The sequence below is a fragment of the Tenrec ecaudatus genome, chromosome 8 (genome assembly GCF_050624435.1).
Source record: "Tenrec ecaudatus isolate mTenEca1 chromosome 8, mTenEca1.hap1, whole genome shotgun sequence".
Classification (NCBI taxonomy): Eukaryota; Metazoa; Chordata; class Mammalia; order Afrosoricida; family Tenrecidae; genus Tenrec; species Tenrec ecaudatus.
Genome location: NC_134537.1, coordinates 149,544,015 through 149,549,984, shown reverse-complemented (window position 1 = coordinate 149,549,984; position 5,970 = coordinate 149,544,015). Strand labels below are relative to the sequence as shown.

Sequence of the window (5,970 nt, the reverse complement as noted above, 5' to 3'; positions counted from 1 at the left end):
ATATTGAGACTCTTTTATCAATTTACTGTGACAGGTCAAAGAGCGACATTTAACTCGTATGGATATGTCTTTTCTGTCCTCATGGCCCAGCCAGCACCACAATTTGATGGAGTTAAGGGGTATTTTGCCCCTGCAGCATGGACTTCAACCATTTAAAATCGAGAAAAAATAGTGTATTCTTTCCAGAACTAAGAAGAGATCAGTAAGTCTGACACTTAGAGAATGGGAGAAGGAGTTAATAATGAGAATAATTTGGAAGAAGTGAGATTGGAGAAAGCACCAAGGGATATGTCATGAAAAGTCTTTATAAGCTGGGTTAAGATTGGACCATACGGAGGGGGTGATTACTGAGAGTTTAAAAGAAGAACAGTGATACTTACCTGGCGGGGGAGATACCATGATCACAAAGGTGGTTTTCCCAGGGCGAGGCTCATCCATTGCACTCCGGATGTGCCGACCCCTGCGATTTCCCCAAATGTGGGAAACTCGACTGCATCATTTGTGGTACTGGGGGACTGCGTTCATGCTCTCCCCTAAAAAAAACCCCAGCAGAACAGTGATGTGACCTCCTTATTCTCTTTGACTTGTAAACATATGTGTGGAGAAAAGAGATAATGCAAAGTGTGAGCCAGGCCATTGTCCTATGTATCTTAAAAGAAAGCCCTCTCTCATTTTTATAACGGGACAATTGCCAAGATTATAATTTTTCAAATAATAAAACACACAAAAGGGGAAGGGGGCTCTTTGTCTACTCATATTTGTAAAAACTAAGAACAGAGATAGAAATGCTCAAAGAGCATGTATGAATACATCTCTTTGTAAAACGCGACAGAAAGGAGTGATTATTTAAATTGGACAGGACTTTGCATTCCTGGCTCCTTGGTGGCAATGTCTTTTGTCTGAACTCTCTTACTAGAAAAATGTCACAAAGGATAAAAAATGAGTCCAATAAGTTTTATTCAATTTCAGAGTCTATTATATATTCTGTTTTACACAAAGCATATAATTTTAAATTTCATAGATAGGCGTACTGAACATACACTTGGTAGATATACAGCTATTGGTGTGGGTAAAATTGAAACCCTCCTGGGAGGGTGCATTAATAATTCCTTACTTGTAAGACAGAACAGCCATCTCTTATCCAAACAAAGCCCGGCCAGCACAAAAGTGATTCACGGTCATTTATGAAAACTGGTTACCAATCACCAGATCTTAGAGCCATGGCAACCTTTATTTTTAAATCTCATAAACATAAAGCTCCTTTTTGTTAAACACATGAGGGTTCTCTTTCTCACAAAGGACTTAGTAAATTCAAAAGCTAATTTTCCACATCTGACAGCATGCATGAGAGCTGATGAATACATATATGATGAATATATATTTCAGGAGAAAGAAACTATTAATGTGTATATATTTATGTACACCCATTTTCTTTTACTGAGCCATTGGTCCAAGATAAAACAACAACAACAACAAAAACAGAACAAAACAAACCATTTTTTAGCGCCTGAAAGGCAAACATTTTCCTGGTATGATAGTTTAAAATATTCACCTCATTAATTCTTAGATAAAAACCCATATTCATATTCAGCTTAAATGGTTCTTCTGAACATGATATTAAAATTATAGTTTCTATATTTAATAGGGGGAAACAAAAGATTATAATTAGTCCTGAATTATAGCTTAATCTTAATGCTTGCTAAAGCCATTAGACAAATCATTCATCAAATTCCAATCACTTGGTAAAGCGACTCTAGCTGGTAAAGTCAGCATGCCTGTGATTATGAGATCCCGCTGGGGCCCCTGACCTCCTTTTCCATGAGTGACAGGTCAAGTAGGCGAAAGAAAATCACAAGGTCATTTCTCTGCGTGGCCTTCACTGGTTTTGTCAGTATTTGTTCCGTGTCCTAAGAGACAGTCACGTCCCCAGGGGCAACCAGAGGAGCGTTCCCCCGCCGTCTTCTAAAGTGTCGGTGAAGGAAAGTGGACATAATATCAACAAGGGGGAAAGACAGAGAGTTGAGACAGACCTTGGTCTTGCCTTTGGAAGAGTTATTTCCAAAAATACAAACTCTCTGCCATTGAGTTGGTTCTGGTGCGCAGCACCCCTATAGAGCAGGGTAGCTCTGCCCTCATGTAACCCTATTGGAGGAGAGAGCTGCGTGGTTCTCCCGCAGGGTGGCTGGCAGTTTCAAGTGCTGACCTTGTGGTTAGCAGCGGAGCGCGGAACCCGAATACCACCTTGAAAGAGTTACGCACAGCACTTTAATCCCGAGTCAACGGAAGATGTTTAGGAAACCGTTCACCCTAAATCACGTGCAGTTCTGTGTCATGTCCAAGGACAATACAGTCAGAGCAGAGCGGCATTTGAGACCGTGGTGGCAGAAACTCCTTGGTATTTGGGCGCCCACTTGAATGGAGTAAGTCCGTGTGGATTTGGGGCCACTTGATCTCTCCTGCTCTGACTCTCAGTTCCTGCGGAGCAGTGGTCCTGGACTTAGGCTTTCCCAAAGCTGTAAGCTTGCATGACTTCTTGTCTGTTGCTAGGTGGCTTGGAGTCGGATATGACCCAGGCACAAGACTGCCCGGCCCGTTGCCATCCTCACAGCTCTTCCTGTGCTGGAGCTCATTGTTGCAGCCACTGGGCCAACCCATCTCCTTGAGGGCCGCCCCCCCACCTTTGGCAGCCCCTCCACTTTACAAAACATGCTCTCCTTCTCAAGGGATCCATCTCTCCTGAACACATGTCCAAAGTATGTAAGATGGAATCCTAACGTGCTTGTCTCTGAGGAGCACTCTGGACTGGTCCTTCTGAGGCAGATGGTTCTTTCATGTCTGGGTCGTAAGGAAAAGAGATGAATAATTCCCTGTCCCATGTCTGTAGGTTCCCACTTTGTTGCCCTGCTTCCTTGTCCTATGGCCAAGCGCTGGTGGCATTTTCAGAGCTTGGTGTTTCGAATCTACTAGCTACTAGGGAGAAAGTTGAGGCTCTCTGCTTTGGTCAAGATGTAAAGCCTGAAACTGTGTATAGGATCGCTATGATTCAGAATTGCCTCAGTGACAATCCGTTTATTCCTTACTGAAATGGTCACATACTTCAGCCTCTTTGTTTCTATAATATGATTTTAGCACCCAATGCAAATCTTGGTTGGTGCATCATGATGGATAGTACACTGTCTCAGTGAAAGCTGACAAGACCCCTTTCTTTGTGTCTGCTTTTTTAAGCATGGCCCCTCTAGTTAAGCCCAGGAGGCAGGTCTTGTTGTGGAGACAAAGTAGCTCAAAATTTCCAGTACTATTCTGGCCACATACCACAAATCTTTAGTTCTTGTTCTGCACCAAATATACAATCCCTCCTACGTCCATTCTCAGCTGTGTAAGCAGATAATTTCCCAGTTTTCAATGGCATTTTTAATAGTAGCCTTCTGGAATCCAACTTTCAAGGGATTGCCTGATAAGAGCTATGTAATCGGGATGGAATCTCTTATTAAAAGGACTTTCCTTTTCCAAATCTTGAAGAAGTCTGTTTCTCTCTTCTCAAATTATCAGGCTATCTATCAATAATTGAAGGTGAGATTGAAACTATGACCTTGGCAGGTAGTGTGGAAGATTTGCTGAAGTTGTTCAAAATTGTGTGCTATTTTTTTAGCTGATAGATGTTTTTGAACTATATTAAAAATAAACTTCTTTTTACTCTCTTCAGGGTCCTGGGGACCGGTTCATTTATTCAACAAACATCTCACTTATTCAATAAACAGTCCTATGGAAGGGGAGGAATAGAATAAATTGAAGAAGTTTTCAGCTGCCCTTTAACACTGACTCTTCTTGCCACATTATAACTGAGGGGAGTCTGTCCTTGGTCTCGTTACCTTAATATCTCAGATATCTACATGCAGTTCCAAGTTTATTTCTTGATAAATGATGCATCAGGCCAAGGCCATCATACATATCTTGCTTTAAATCAAGCATAAAGTGTATTTAAATGCATATTTCAATCTCCAACCAGACAGAGGAGTCAATATAAGAACTATTGGAATCTTTGTTTTACTAATGCCCCAACACATGAGAATAAGTGGAGCAGAAATTATGGGTAGAACATTTCCACCATAACTTTAAAAAAATGACCTTATATAAGTTATTTAACCGCAGTGCCCCAGTTCTCTCATTTGTAAAATGGCAGATAACAAATGTATTTATTTCTTGGGGTAGTTGTGAGTAGAATGTGCTATATAATTGTTTTCCACTAGCATTACTGATCATTAGTAGTATTTTAAGTAACAGAAGACTCAGCCTGTAAGGCTTTTCTTAGGGACTCTGACCTGTGGCTCGTTTCAGGTTTAGGCAGCATTATCACAAGGTAATGCCTGACCTGCCTTAGGCTTGACCAGAAGGAGATGAAACAGAGATCACCCTCCAAGTCTGATGAAACACTGGACTGTGAAAAGGATTTAATGGTCGATGACAGATACCTTCGTTTTGAGCCCTAATGCTGCTTCCTATTAGCCATGCACCCCAGAGCCAGAGCCCCGGTGGTTCAGTGGTTAGAGGTTCCATTTTTAACTGAAAGAGTTGATTCTCCCAGTCAAGAGCATGACAGTTACATGTCATTTTCTTACGCATCTTTCTGAAATTTCAATAAAGACAGGCCACAAAGGTGAATGGGATTGAACTTGCAAATAAGTCACAAGAGCTAATTCTCTACAGAATGGATTCAAACAAAACAAAAGTATAGTACGTTTTCTTGTCACCTGCCCTAAGCACTTTATGCCTGTACTTCTCCTTTTCCAATGTGCCTCTCTCTCTCTCTCTCTCTCTCTCTCTGGATCTGATCACTACCCACCCCGTGCCCCGCCCCCACCTCAATGCAGGCTCCATTGTGTATTCCTTATGCATTTTCCACAGAGATCTTTTAATAATCTGCTGCTGTCATTCACTTTAACCTTCTTTATCCCACTGGATTGTGGACCTGAGAAGAGCTGCCATAATTTAAACTCTATTTTATTTTAACTCCATTCAAGCCCCTTGGTTCATGCCACTTGGAAATGCACGTCAATGGCTAACCGAGATGTACTTTGTTTCTCCTTAAATGACCATATTATTCAGATAATTCCATATGTTTTACATATTAGGAGCTTGAAAGGAGCCCTGGTGGCATAGTGGTTATGCATTCTGCTGCTAACTACAAGGTCAGCTGTTCAAAACCACAAGCCGGTCAGCTGGTGAAAGAAGGAGCTTTCTTTTTTTTTTAAAGAAGAAACATTCTAAATAATAATAATTTAAAAAACAAAGAAGGAACTTTCTACTCATGTAAAGAGTTCTAATCTCAGACACTCACAGGACAGTTCTACTATGTCTGATAGGGTCGCTAAAAGTCTGAATTGACTCAAAGCCACTGAGTTTTTAAGTAGGAGCTTGAGATGTAGTCAATTAATATGACCCTTCTTCTCATAATTCCTTATGTGATGTATTATAATTCTGAACTCAATACCTGTGTCTGGAATTCCATTTGGGAGGGAGTTCTCTTTTAATATACAGAGTTAAGGTGAGATGAAGTTCTGACCTTAGTAAAGGGTATGAACCAAGCCATACCCTTTGCTTCCTTAGGAAATAGTGTGCTGAAAGACAAAAAACACATCTCCATCAAAGTCTATGTCTGAAACCCATCTTGGAACCACAGAGAGTAATTCCAGGGCTATTGGAAGTGAAACATGTTTGATATCTCTGTCTGAATTGGTGCAGGCTGAGACCAGAGGAATCAGAGACTGCAGCATGGCGACCATGAAACAAGGTCAAGGAACCAGGCTGAAATCAAAGAGCAAGGCCAGGAGCCCATGAGTGTGGAGACTATGAGGCTGAAAGGTCAAGGATCAGAGAGAGACTTGGTTACTGCCTGAGAAAGGCACTAAGGTGGACCAATGATTGTATCCTTCCTATTCACCGATTCTGTTTTGTGGTAACCTTTACACTTCC

The 5,970-nt window shown here is 41.3% G+C and overlaps 1 non-coding gene across 1 annotated transcript; it reads left to right on the top strand.

Annotated features, from left to right (window-relative positions):
* Window positions 1–372: 372 nt before the first annotated feature.
* Window positions 373–536, top strand: LOC142455855 (U1 spliceosomal RNA). The gene has a single exon (XR_012785969.1). It is a non-coding gene; the product is annotated as a U1 spliceosomal RNA (small nuclear RNA).
* Window positions 537–5,970: the final 5,434 nt, after the last annotated feature.